The 15,183-nt window shown below is 41.8% G+C and overlaps 1 protein-coding gene and 1 pseudogene across 1 annotated transcript in view; one reads left to right on the forward strand and one right to left on the reverse strand.

Moving 5' to 3' along the window:
• GAB2 (GRB2 associated binding protein 2) overlaps window positions 1-15,183 on the forward strand; it is a 176,194-nt gene that overhangs the window by 57,818 nt on the left and 103,193 nt on the right. The window lies entirely within an intron of this gene.
• On the reverse strand, window positions 9,097-11,189 carry LOC149320107 (catechol O-methyltransferase domain-containing protein 1-like; annotated as a pseudogene).

Below are 15,183 nucleotides of genomic sequence, written 5' to 3' on the forward strand. Positions count from 1 at the left end.
AAAAGGGTGTGAACTCAGTGGATGAGGAAGATTTATCCACATGCTTTAAAAACATGCCTGATAACTCTGAAACCTCACATTTCAGCATAGTTCCTCCTGTGCACAAATTATATATAAATTATATATAAAATTATTATTATTATATCTTTCACAGATTTACCACCCTAGTTACTTGATGTAGCTTTGAATTCAAAGGCATAGCTGTTTTTAATTTGCACGATTTCCTCTAGTATTATATACCTTTCACAGATTTACCACCACAACTATTTGATACATCCTTGAATTCAAAGACATAGCTGTGTTTTAATTCATATGATTGCCTCTAGTATTATTATCTAAATAAATAAATATATATATTTTTCACAGATTTACCGCCATAGTTATTTGAGATATCCTTGAATTCAAAGACACAGCTGTGTTTAATTCATACGATTGCCTCTAGTATTATTATACAGGTATAAATAAACAGATTTACCACTGCAGTTTCTTGATATATCCTTAAATTCAAAGACATAGCTGTGTTAGGCTGGAATATCAGTAGGCAAAGGGATGTTGTAAGACCTTTGTGACTGCTGAGAAAAAGAAGTTGGAATTTTTAATGGGTCTTTAGGGTTTTTTTTTTTTTAAAAAATGTTTTAAATGCATTTTAGTATTTTAATTGTTTTACTATAGGACTGCTTAATTGTATATTTTATGTTTTCATTAAACTTTTGTGGTGTTTATAATCTGTATTGTTTTTAAAAACGTTAGCCTCCTTGAGTCCCATTATTGGGAGAAAGGTGCAATGGTTGTTGTTATGTGCTTTCATGTTGTTTCCAATTTACAGAAATGATGATGATAATGATGATAGCAGCAGTAGCAGCGAGGGCTTTGGTAGTTTTAAGCCTTGTCTGCACAGGCCAGCATACCCCATGGACGGTCTGGACTATCCTGGTCCAGGAAATATTAACAATCATAGTAATAACAACAACAATTTTTTATTTATAATGGCCTTTCCACCAAAAGGTGGATCACCAAACATATATAATCAAAAACAGATGATAAAACACAAGACTATAAAATGCTAAAATACAGCAGTGCGCGCACAAGGTCAGTGCATGCAGACAGCCACCCGGGTATAGAAACGGAGAGATCCAGATCTTTCCAAAAAAAATCCAGAGTAAGAGATACTTTTTTAATTTGTGTTACGGCTGTCATACCCCGGTTATGATCCTGAACATGCCGGACTTGTTTGCACCAAAACCAGGGTTTGGTCCATGTATTGTCTGAACAGGACACCATTTTGTTGTTGTTGTTAACTGCCCTCGAGTTGATCTTGACTCATGGCGACCCTATGGATGAGACATTTCCAAGACCCTCTATCCTCAACTGCTCTGCTTAATTCCTGCAACCCCATAAAACCCATAGTGACCTCCTTAATAGAGTCTATCCACCTGGCATGTGACCTTCCTCTCTTCCTTCCACATTTCTCAGCATTATTGTCTTTTCCAATGAGTAATTCCTTCTCATGATGTGCACATACTGATTCTACAGACGAATACGGCTATATCTTTTAATTCCATTGCCTTGCACAGAGGTGCCCACTCATTGACACAGTGGTACCCATTAATTGACATGAATGTTGTGATTCTGCATGGGGGTTTCATAATGCTACCATTGCATATGTCCCCATGTGGGCATTAACATTACGTTAAGGAGATACATGGCATAGTGGTTTGAGTATTAGAGACCAGGCTTCGGTTCCCAGCTCAGCCATGGGTGACCTTGGGCAAGTCACATGCTCTCAGCCTCAGGGGATGGCAATGGCAAACCTCCTCTGAACAAATTTGCCGCAGAAAAAAAACATAATATGGGGTTGCCATAAGTCAGAAACAACCTGAAGGCACACAACAACAACAAGCCGATGTTGGATTGAGGCATGTGTGTGTGCTGGATAAGTCATACTCTCTCAGCCTCAGGGGAAGACAATGGCAAACTTCCTCTGAACAAATCTTACCAAGAAAATCTCATGATAGGTACACCTCCAGGTCACCATAAGTCAGAAACAGCAGCAGCAGCAGCAACAACAGTATGTATGTGTGCATGTGGTTTTTTCCTTTGTTGGAGTTTGGGTTATTTATCAGTTTGAATGACATACTTTTGAGTAAGTGTGTTTGATGCTTAATCTATATTGCTTAGAGGGCCTGTGTCCTGGGACATCAGTAGGGGCCATCTCTAGATCTTAGATTTTGGCCCAGCAATCTCAAGGCCTGGCATGATGCTAATTTGACAATCCTAACGGACTATTTTTGGGGTGTACTATACCAAAAAAAAATCCTGTTTTTTTAACTGGGGGGTGTTGAGCAGGCATTGAAGACTCAGGTTGGAGAGGTAGAAGAATGAGGTTTTCTCAGTTGCATGTCACACTTTGGTCACACTTTCCTCACCTCTGATCTACACATTCACTCACTTACATTGCTGCTGTGTCCTCTTGCTATAATACAGATTTTGAGACTGTAGATAAAAATCTGGAGGGCCAGTGTGTATAATGGTTGGAATATGACACTGGAAGACCCGGATTCAAATCCTCACTCAACCATAGAAGCCCACTGGGTGACCTTGCAAAAGTCACACACTCTCAGCCTCAAGGGAAACCCTCTCTGGACATTTCTGCCAAGAAAACATCAGGATATGTTGGCCTTAGGGTTGCCATAAATCAGCAATTACTTGAAGGCACACAACAAGCTAGGAATCTGGCATGTACGTAGGATGCAGGCCATGTTGCAGTTTTGTACTCCCTCTCCCATCACGCTTGGACCCTGCTGCCAACCTATGACGTTTTGCATGCAAGTATGTCCGAAAATAATTGCCAAAAGTTCTCTGCTTGTTTACTTTAATGATAATCAAGGCCAAATATTGAATGTCGGTGTAAAAGGCCGTGGTGCTTAGGACTTGTGAGGTCTTGAGGCATTTGCCGGCTAAGCCAGTGTTATTTTCAACCCGAGAGGACTATTAATACACTGGCAGCAACTTTAAATGTCAGTATGTAAACTTTTTCTTTCTACAAGCACGGAGGGGACAACGTGACTTCTGGATGATTTTGAGGGAGGGCTAGGAAAAAGCACAAAGTAGAGCTGGAGGAGATGGGCCAAACTGCAGCAGACAAGATGGTAAAGAATTGGGGTGTAGAAAGTCTCAAAAGAATAGATTTATGGGGTGAATTAGTGCAGCTTAACATATGTAGGTGCAGAAAGGTCTGCAGAAAGGTCTGCAGGCAAATGTATCCTACCTCCAAAAAAGATCAGGAATGGCTCAGGTAACCCTTTGCCATTTGAGAGGCCATTCACACTATGTTATAAACTGGTTTGTAAACCGATTTAAAAGGGGGTTGTTCACACACTGAATTCAAGGGGGGTGGTGGCACAAATCCCCCTTAATCCGGTTTTTCCAACATCAAGTTTTTCCCTGTCTCTTTTCCAAAACATTAGGTTTTATCATGATGCCGCCAATGGGAACTTGCTTTTGATCCCATTTGGGGCATCCAGGAGGGGGGGTGTTAATGTGCAGTAGGTGAATCATGCCCACCCCTTTGCTCTCTCCCTGCCAGCCAAGCACCATTGTTATTCCCTCTCTGGCACTCGGTTGCGGGAGTGAAAAAAGCAGCTCCAGAAATACAGTGGATTCAAACTTCCCGCGCTTTAGAACGTGGTCTCTTTAAAGTGCAGCCTGGCTTTTTTACCCTTCTGTCAGTGATTTGGCGCCCCTCTCTGTACCGATGTCTGATTCCCAGAGCTCACCAAAGCCAGGGAGGGGTTCTCCTGGGAACATCATTAGATGGTGTATTTTTATAAAAAAAAAAAAAATTGACAGGTTATGCACATACTTGCTATTGCATGGCCACAGTAGATAGCACCTTTAAATACTTGCATCATCAGTATGACAAAGGTGCGCATGATTTGCTTGACATTTTAAAAAATAATTATCAGTGGGGCTGGGGCTTAGAGATTGGTTTTTCCTCTTTTGCAAGAAATAAAACCACAACAGAATCTGCTCCCAAGGTGGTATAAACTAAAGCTCTTGCACACATAGTATATTTCTGAGAGACTATATTATTATATGGCTGAGAGAGTGTGACCCCCCCACCCCCCAGGATAACCTACCCCAGGCTTTCTTGCTAAGGGTTGTTCTGAGGGGCTTACCATTGCCATCCTACATTTTTCTGGCATATCCTACATTTTGAGGTGCCTTGTCCTCCTTTGTGGTTAGGACATCTGGGCCCTATACAAACCAGCCCAAAAGGCAAGCCTGTGAGCGGAGTCGGGGTGCAGCGTCCTGATGTCGAATGTCCTGACTCTGTCCCCAGAGCACCATGATGCCGTGCACCACTCCAGATCGCAAGCAACATCTTGGTGTGCCTCCAGCACTGCGTCCAGATGACGCAGCACTGAAAGGGAGCAATATAGCCACACTGCCGCGACTATGGCACCCTTTGGTGGATGCAAAAAGGAGCCACTTTTGCTGCTCCTTTTTGCGCTCTCCAAAAGCCAGAACGGGGGGATGGTCTGTAGAGCCCCCTAGTCACCCTGCCTCCAAGTATTCTGATTTGGCAGGGAAAGTTCAGATTAATCCTTTGCCATCCTACTCTTTTAGCTGCTTTTAAAATGTCTCTTTCTCTCTCCTCTTTCCACTTCCTCCCTTTATTCTCAGTTTGTCTCAGCTCTTGCAAAGTCAGTTAAAAGTGCAAATAGTAGTTTGCACTCAATTAATTCGGGAGGGAGGAGAGGAGGGATTGAATTTTGCCTTTCCCAATACACTTGGGCAAAAGCAAACTCCTGCAGCCTCTCCTAGCTTATGCATTTTTCCTTATTAATAACTTTTGCTTCCTTGTCCACCCTCTTTTGCTCAGCACATATGCCCCAGTTTTTTCCTTCTTCTGTAAAATATTGGAGGGTATGCCAGCATGGTGTAGTGGTTTGAGCATTAGACTATGTCTCTGGAGACCAGGGTTTGAATTCTGGCTCAGCCATGTAAACCCACTGGTTGACCTCGGGCAAGTCACAGGCTCTCGGCCTCAGAAGATGGCAGTGCCAAACACCTTCTGATGGAACCTGCCAAGAAAACCCCAAGAAAGTTTCATCTTAGGGTTGCCATAAATCAGCAATGGCTTGAAGGCACACAACAACAATAACAACAATGCACTAGTTTGCAAATCACCCTGTTTTTTAAAAAAAAACTGTTTTTCTTGCTACTCAGCTTGGGGGGAAAACATGATTGGGAGGAGTGACAGTTAGAGATGGACATTCTCAAGGAGACTTGGCAAATGCAGGAAGGGTTAAGTACCTGCTATTGCTACCTGATCCTCACCCTAACCCCCATTTCTGTTAAATAGCAGATTAATGTTTCAACAGAATAACTGCAAATGTTTAAAATGTATAGTTCAGCCTTCGTGTGGATTAGTTCAGGCAGAGCAGTTTTAGATGTCTGTTTCTCCAATCCCTGGCTTCAGCTTTGCAGAGTGCTTTGGGCTTCTCTGGAAGGAGAGGCCTCCGAAAGAATTAATATTAGGTCATCTAAACTGTATCTGTCTGCCAGACAAGATTTGTTCATCGTGATGTTATTGGCTTTCTTAATTCCAAGAAGTTGAAGTGCTAAAGTTCTTCCGCCCCAGGAGATAATGCTGCACTATAAGATTTCATGGCTGCTATGTAGTATCGTTCTGGATGTGCTGTTTTCAGGACATTTGTGGGCATTCTGTGCACATAAGCTTTGGTGCATTTTCTCAATCTTCTCATGCCAAATTTCTTGTCTAGTTGTGCGGCTCAGCATTCTGAGAATGTCAGCTTTTTTAAAAACTAGTTTCGAGACCTCTTAATAATAATAATAATAAAAACTTTATTTGTATACCGCCCTTCTAAAAACCAGGGCGGTGCACAACAATTCCGAACAATATAACAACAAGTCATACAAAACATTAAAAACAGATTAATAAAAATAACAAAATGTCCATGCCGGCAAGACAGTGCTGACAAGGGGAGGGGGGGAGAGTAACTGGTCAGGGGTAAGCTTGTTCAAATAAGTGGGTCTTTAGCCCCTTCCTAAATTGGGCTAGGGAGGTGGCTGAGCGGAGCTCAAAGGGCAGCGCATTCCAGAGGTTGGGGGCTGAGATGGAGAAAGCCCTCCTGATGGTAGAACTATATTTCGCCTCTGGAACGGTTAACAATAGCTGCCCTGATGATCTGAGTGTGCGGGGCGGATTGTACGGAGAGAGGCGGTCCTCCAGATACCCTGGGCCCAAGCCATTTAGGGCTTTATAGGTAATAACCAACACCTTGTATTGCGCCCGGAAGCGAATATTGTAACAAAGCTTTAAAAAGCTTTAAAAACGTATTCTTCCCTACTCCCATCTATCAGACATCCCTTCCTTGCCCATGAGACTCTCCAAATAATTTTAATAACACACATACACCTGAGTACATGTGTTATGAAAGCACTAAAATTAAGCAACTGCTTACAGATATTTTTAAGCTCTGCAATCTGAGCTGATAGAAATGCTTTGCAGTAGTTTTGTACAAAGAATATTGGTGCCTTCTCACTTTGGGCTTGCTTCTTGTTAAGGAAATATGCATGGTGAGAATGGCCTAAACCAGAGATGTAATTTTGGAGGCGAAATGAGGGCAGATGCCCATCTCAGTGAGAACATGCTCCCACCCATGAAATTTTCCTTCAGTCCACAAATTTCTAGCATTGCTAACAATGGAAGACTAGAAAGAGAGCAGCTGATATGTGATATATTTACAAATTGCAGTCCATTAGCAGAGGTGTGAAGAAAGATAATGGTTTAATGGCATACTACATATCAAAGGGCCTACTGTAATACACATATCCTCACAACTGCACATATAACAAAATGAATATCCTCGGCGTAGGTTTTAAACCCCAAGGGAACTGACTTTTGGTTAAGAGAGATTTCCTGCATTCACATGTTAGTACTATGAAACATTGAAATCATTCACACCTGGAATTCTTATATACCATCATCTCTTATATACTATGCTTATACAAGTTTGGTAGATGAAGGGAATGCTGTGGATGTAGTGTATCTTGATTTCAGTAAGGCCTTTAATAAGATCCCCCATGGTATCCCTGGAAAAAAGCTAGTAGTCAACCCTCCATATCCATGGATTCTTTATCCATGGATTCAACTATACACAGCTTGAAAATATTCAAAAAAGATATAAATTCCAAAAGGCAAACCTTGATTTTTCCATTTTATATAAGGGACACTATTGTACTATGACATTGTATTTAATGGGACTTGAGCATCTGGAAAGAGCATCTGCCCTGTGAGGAGAGCAAGATATGTTTAGCCTGGAGAAGAGAAGGTTAAGAGATGATATGATAGCCCTGTTTAAATATTTGAAGGGATGTCATATTGAGGAGGGAGCAAGCTTGTTTTCTACTGCTCCAGAGAATAGGACCCGGAACAATGGATACAAGCTACAGGAAAAGAGATTCTATCTCAACATTAGGAAGAAGCTTCCTGACAGTAAGAGCTGGTCAACAGTGAAACACACTCCTTCGGAGAGTGATGAAGTCTCCTTCTTTGGAGCTCTTTAAACATAGGCAAGAAGGCCATATCTCAGGGGTGCTTTGATTGTTAGTTCCTGCATGGCAGGGGGTTGGACTGGATGGCCCTTGTGATCTCTTTCAACTCTATGATTCTGTGAACTTGTTTTTCTATAAGACTTGTTAAGCAGTGGAACAGATTTCCTTGGAGAGTGGTGGACTCTCCATCTTTGGAGTTCTTTAAAGAGAGGTTCTTTCAGAAATACTTTACTTGTGTTTTCCTTCATGGCAGGGGGTTCTGGATGCCCCTTGTTGTGCTTTCCAACTCTTTAAGATTCTAGTATTCTACACACACATTACGTAAGAGAGGGAAAAATGGGTGTGTTGTTGGTTCTAGCCAGACCTTGCCAGCCCTTAATGATGTCAAACAATGGCTCTTACTTGGCTTAAGAGTTTTACAAGTTCCTTGCCTTTGTAGGCAGTTATCGCTAGACCTGTCTCCTGCCGCCAAACTAAATAATTAGCTCATAGGTCAGGCTCGCAGACCTTCTTAAATCACATTTGCCTGTGCAAATCTTTTTGGATTTCTCCTTATTTATCAACCTGCTTTATGGTGTCTCACTGCTGATGAACTGAATTCCTGGGGGCCGTCATTCCTCCCCCGGTTTATGATGCATTTGCATAGAACAGAGTTTTGTGGTGTGTAATTTTGCATTGTTTTTGTATTGTCTTGAATTAAGGGCTTTATCTCCAGACTGTTTGTCTCCCCCCCCCCCCCCCACACACACACACACTTATTATGAAACAGAGAAAGGATAGACCTTCCCACTTTCCTATCATTGGAATGGGCTGCCATAGGGGGTGGTGGACTGAACCTCGGTGGAAGTCTGTAGCCATCTTTAAATATGCAAAGAAATGTCATGTAGAAGATGGAACAAGCATGTATTCTGTATTTTGTATTCTGCTGCTCCAGAGACTAGGGCACAGGGCAATAGATTAAAATTACAAAAAAAGAGATTCCACCTAAACATTTGGAAGAACCTATTTACTGGAAGAGCTGTTCAGCAATTGAATAAACTACCTCAGAGGAAGGTGAACTCTCCTTCTTTGGAGGTCTTTAAACAGAGGTTGAATGGGCATCTTTCAAGAGTTATGTACTCCTTCATGGCAGGGAGTTGGACTACTAGTTGATCTTTGTGGTCTCTTTCAGCTCTAAGATTTGATGATTCTACTGGCCAGCTTTGTTGGGAACTTTTCAGAAGACAATTAAAACTGCTGCTGCTGCTCTTGCTATTTCAGCAACATATGATCAATCCTTGCCAATGTCACCCTATGTCTCACCATTCTGAAACTCTTTGCTTTGCTATTTTGAGGTTCCCCCCAGATTAGGATTTTTCCTTCTTTTGTATTTCTGCAAACACCAGTATTCCTCCTAGCCTTGCTAATTATAGATAGAAGTCACGTTGCACAATTGTAGCACTTCGATACCACTCTAGTGGTCATGGCTCCATCCTGTGAAATCATGGGATTGGTAGTGGCTGGAGACCACCTCTAGTGCCATAGCTCAGAGGAGTTGACTAGAATTAAAGTACAGTGGGCCCTTGGTATCCGTGGGGTTTGTCTCCAGGACCTTCTGTGGATACTAAAATCTGCAGATGTTCCCATTAAATCAAAAGGCATAGCAAAAAATATTTTCAAGCCATGGATGCTTGAATGTGTGGATAAATAATTAGTGGATATGAAAGCAATATCAAAGGTTCCAGCTTCACCATTTGCCAGAAGTTTATCAAGTATCTGTATAGCTGGTTTTATCCTAAGGTCAATTGTATGCTTCACTCCTGCCTCTTTCCAAATTGGCTTTCCAAGTTTGGCAGTATCTTCATTTATATCACAGGCAACAACTTTGCCATCATCTGGTATGATCAAATCCATGTTTAAAGTATTGTACCCTGTAAAAATACCAATTTGAATTACCTTCTTTGCTCAAATCAACCTTGCCAGGTTGGCCATAAGCTTGGCCTGATCACAGCTCATCATCATCCTTCTATCACAATCTTGAGATGTAACCACTTTCAGTTTGGTTAGAGCAGGGTGCTCCCGTCAGGTGTGATCCAGTACATACTGTTGGAACAGGGTACCTGAGCCTTAGAGCAGTGATGGTGAACCTTTTAGAAGCTGAGTGCCCTAACTGCAACCCAAAACCTACTTATTAATTGCAAAGTGCCATGGCCCTCTGGCTTTCTAGTAACAAACTGTGGCAAACTTTGCACTGCGGTGATGACACATGTGTCCACAGAGAGGGCTCTGAGTGCCACCTCTGGCACGCGTGCCATAGGTTCGCCATCACTGCCTTAGAGGGTGCCAAGAGCAAACTTTGAGTGGAATCTTCTGCTTGCGAAGACGCTGGCGGCCACCATGACCCCCACCACTGCCGTCCCAATGGCTGCCTCCTGGGAGATGCTGAAAAGAGGCGTTTTGCAGTCGAGGACTAATAGGAGGAGGAGGAGGAAGCAGCTCTCTCTCTAGCCCCTGGGAATGTCCCCAATCGTAAAATCTGTCATACAGTACAGAATGCTAGGCATGATGGCACTTCATCCACTGGTGATGTTTCCACACTGTGCATGAATTTTTCTGAGAAAAGCAACTTTTTGGCCTCTTACGGCCTCGTGAGCCCACTAGCAATATACAGTGGACCCTTGTTATCTGCCGGGGTTTGGTTCCAAGATCCCCCGTGGATAACAAAATCCATGTAGGCTCAAGTCCCATTAAATATAATGACATAGCAAAATGGTGTCCCTTATAAAAAATGAAAAATCAAGGTTTGATATTTGAAATTTATACTTTTTTTGAACATTTTCAAACCATGTATGCTTGAATCTGTGTATAAAAAATCCATGTATGAGAAGGGTTGACTGTATTTCAGTGTCATTTTTCAACCTCCATCAGCTGCTGATTCACTCCCATCCTGATTATATTTTTGTTTTTGCCATTTTAAAAGAGACATGCTTTCAAGCAGCCCTATTCTGTCTTTTTCTCCCCTATATCCAAGGATGATCGGCTGTTTCCCACACTCTCTGTTAGTCTTTTGCCACTTCATCATCTCATCTGACTTGAGAGTGTTTGCACTCTTCCTCGCTATGGAAAACACGCCAACAAATGATGTAACCAGGACTTGACTTTTTTCCATCTTGTAGTGTTGCAGGCAACTGATTACTACACAATCCTCACAAGACCCATGCCATACTCTCTGTCTTGTAAATGGGAAAACACTCCCAGTAATAAAGGCCCTCAACCACAAGGTGTGTGTGAGACAGGGGTTCCTATTCACTTTTAAGAAATGCAGAGCTTGCACAAGTGACCTTTTTGGACTACAACTTAGCAGAACCTGCCAGCTAGGAGAGATGGCCAACTTTTGTAAGCTCAGTATGTAGAGAGATCTTGTAGCACCTTTGAGACTGACTGCAAAGGTGCTACATATTGATTCAACAGACTGGCTATATCTTTGAATTTTGAAAACTCAGTGTTTCCTACACAGACTGGCAGCACCCTACAGAATCTTGGGCAACCATCTTACTCTGCCCAACTTGGAGAAGCCAGGGATTGAACAGGAGACCTTTTACCTGCGAAACAAATGCCTTTCCCATTGCCCGCAAAAACTGATGGAAGCACCCACGATAAGTATTGTTTTGTCCCTTGCTTTTCTAACCAGTTAAAAAAGGCACAGGTAGGTCACACCCGCCCCTGTCCAGGTTTTTTAAACTCGATCTTTCTTCCTCGATGATGGTGACTACCTTTCACATCTCCCTAGCCTAGGGACTATTCCTCAATAAACTCAGAAACTTCCATCTCTTTAGGGGCTCATGAATGCTCCAGGTAGAAAGAGTACAAATTCCCCCGTTGTAACCATTGGGGTTTTCTTTAAAAGCCAGCATGGTGTAATGGTTTGAGTGTTGGACTAGAACTGGGAGGGACCAGAGTTCAGACACCCTGCTTGGCCATGGAAACCCACTGGGTGACTTTAAATAAGTCACACTCTCTCAGACTCAGAGGAAAACAGTGGCAAACCCACCCTGAGGAAATCATGCTGAGAAACCCCTATGATAGGATTGCCTTAGGTTTGCCATAAGGTGGAGTTGATGTGAAGGCACCCCACAACAAGAAACTACTTATATATCTCAAAGGTGGCAACTACACGGTTGAAACAATACAGTTTGACACCACTTTAACTACCATGGCTCCAACCTACAAAATCCTTGCATTTGTAATTTTGTGGGACATCAGCACTTTTTGACAGAGAAGGCTCAAGACCTTGTAAGACTACGAATCCCAGGATTCCGTAGGATGAAGCTGTAGCACTTAAAGTAGTGGCAAACTGCATTATTTCTACTGTTTTGATGCACCCAGGGCTCCAATTTAATTCCATTAAGTGCATCTGAAGAAGTGGATAAATAAAATAAATGAATCACTTGGTTTTCCTGGCTCTCCCAACATTCAGCTGCAGTGAGTTCCCAATGAGTTCTGGTATCCCAAGAAAGGAACAAAATATGTCTCCTTCCCTACTTTTTTCCACATTATGTGTAATTTGGTGCACCTCTATCATGTCCCCCCAAACTAAAAAGCCCCAAAGATAACCTTTCCCCACAGAGGGGATCACTCCACTCCCTTTACCATTTTGACTGTTCTCTTCTGCCCTTGTTTGCTCAATGTTTGGACCTAACTGGGAAGAAGAAAGACTCTTTGCCATGTCAGAATGGGGTCTGTCCCCATGGACCCCTTCATCCTGTGGATGATGCCTTCTTGTGAAAAATACATGAAGGGTCTCATGGGCTTTTGCCCAAAGGCAATGCTGTTAGGACATATTCCTGCAGGCAGTTTTAACTCTCAGCTCGCAGACTGATGTGTTAACAGCACATGAGAGAACATACGCACGACGGGTTCAGCAAAGAGGTCGTCTTCTAATGCACTGAATCGCTTGTCCTTAGCGCATTAACAGGCAAGGATTTTCTGACTCAATAATGCATGCAGGTGGGAGCAGGGTTTGGAGCACTAGTCAAATATTCATGGGGCTAAGCAGGGAGTGGGGAGCTCCATTGGATTGTGAGGAAGGAGGCATGAAAGCAACAAATAAAACAGTGTCACTGTAAACCTAAGGACTTTATCACATGGGGAAAGCGAGGATTTAAACTGTCATCCTGTGAAAATTGTGTGATCACGCTGAAGATTTTAACACACATCACGATTAAAGAGGACTTATCCCATGAATGATTTGTTGCTGGTTATTACCTGGTATTGCTGGGATAAGTCCTCATTAATTGAGACATCATGTGAAAATCTTCACCACAATCACACGATAATGATAATTTAAACCCTGATTTTCCCCGTGTGATAAAGTCCTAAGAAGCAACTTCTAACTAGAGAGTTTTTGAGGAGTGGACTAAGAGAGATCACAGTCCAGAATAAGTAGAGTTATTCCCTCTCATCACATCCAGAACTGGTTATCTATCTCTATCTATCTATCTATCTATCTATCTATCTATCTATCTTGCCATCAGTCTATGTACAGTCAACCCTCTGTATACACAGATTCTGCATCCACAGATTCAACCATCCATGAAAGTATTTTAAAAAAATTAATTCTAAAAACAAACATTGATTTTGGCATTTCATACAAAGGACACCATTTTACTGTGCCATTGTATATAATGGGACTTGAGTATCCACGGATTTTGGTATCCTGGAACCAAATCCCAGTGGATACCAAGGGCCCACTGTATACAGTTACTTCATTGTTTGACTGGGTAATATCAGTCAAATGCCAGTTGTCTTATTTAATTTCCTGCCAAGGATGCAGAAGAATCCTTGTGGGATTTTTGGCCTTGTGAGCCAGAATGTCCAAGCCATAGTATTTGATGTCACAATGTACGGATATGAGAGCTGAACAATGAAGAAAGTTGGTAGAACAAAAATCATTTCATTTGAGATGTGGTGCTGGAAGAATTCTGTGGATGCCATGAGCTGCTTAAAAAAACAGCCATCACCACATGAATGGGTCCTAGACTCCTCTGACTGAAAAGGCCAGATATCTGACAAAATGATGAATCCTAGAATTCCCTTTGGGTTTTTTTGGACATATAATCTTTATTAAGTTTTTTTTAAAAAGATCTTTTCATTACATATTAAATACAAAGCTTCAAAATGAAATCTATATACAAAACGGTTGTTCTTCTTTATCTTCACTTCCTGTCTTAACAAAACTTCTTTGTGTTCCCTTTTGATCTTCTTTTTGCTTCTTGCAACTAAACAAATATACAATCCCATTCCTGTTATTTTAAATGTTCTCTTCTTACAAAAGGTTGTACAGCTAAACGTATTCTCCAAATTCTATCTTATAAACCATATAACTTTGTTTTCCCTGAAAATATTTCTTTCTGGTCAATTTTAATTTTAATTTTATATATATATATATATATATATATATATATATATATATATACTTTAATAAACCAGGTTTTTGTCCAAACACCATCTTTTTCCCCAATATGTCACTATTTGCATCCATTCCTTTTCCATTTTAGCTTTCTTTTTGTCCTCTAATGTACATGAAAGTATGTCTAGCTGTCTAATTTCATTCAGTTTTAATAACCATTCATCTATTTGTAGCTTCTCCTTTGACTTCCAATATTTTGCTATAACCATCCTGGCAAGCGTTATCATATACACTATAATTCTCCAGAATTCCATAGTGGTGAGCCATTGCAGTTAATGCAGTGTCAAATTGCATTAATTCTGCAGTGCAGATGCAGCCGTGTTTTCTATCCTGTGGTTTGTAGATGGATGGGTCACTAGAGCTCTCTGGCAGAGAATTCTAAATACTTCACAAAACTGCCAATCCCAGGATTCCACAGCCTGGAGCCATGTCAATTAGTCTGGTATCAAACTGCTATAGTTATGCAGTGTGAAAACAGGCCTTGGTTTTAAAAAGGAGCTTCCTTTTTTCTCTGAGAAGAATGGAAGAATAAGAAAAGACAAGAAGAACAGGAAAGAAGATAAGTGGAACCTGCCACCAGCGAAACGTCAAAGGTTTTGTCCTCCGTTAAGCAGAGAGTGACCAAGGCCACCTGCTTTGGTGGAGAGACTGCAAATGGATTTGTGTAACGCTATACATAATCACAGCGATCAGCATGTGCCCAGATGCATCAGAGCTGTCTGAAGCCTGTCACAAGCTGTATTGCTTCAGAGAAACTTCTTACGGGGAGTCAGCTGCTGCTGTACGATCCCTTTTATCTTCCACCGCCGCCGCTTTCACATCATCAGGCCTTTCCGTACCCTCAGGGGCTTTTGGAGAGAAGCGGCGAGTCTCATCTTGTAACCTATGTTTCCCTCAAAAACCTTTCCAGACAGTCGTTACGCTAATCAGACTGACAGACGGCTGTCTAGCAGCAGAACAGCTGGAAAGATGCTTTCCACTTGACCGGGAGAATGATGTCAGCAGGCCAGCTCTGGAAGTTGACTGTTGGATGTATATGGACCCAACCTCCTAGTGACAAGAAGCTTCACAGGCTCAGGGCTCACCCAAAGGGCTGGTTTTACTTAAATGAAGTAAATAGGAGGTTGTTATGGTACTCTATTGGCACAACA

Source organism: Sceloporus occidentalis, unplaced genomic scaffold, assembly GCF_023333645.1.
Source record: "Sceloporus occidentalis isolate IW3139 unplaced genomic scaffold, rSceOcc1.0.p SCAF_2, whole genome shotgun sequence".
In the NCBI taxonomy this organism is placed as follows: Eukaryota; Metazoa; Chordata; class Lepidosauria; order Squamata; family Phrynosomatidae; genus Sceloporus; species Sceloporus occidentalis.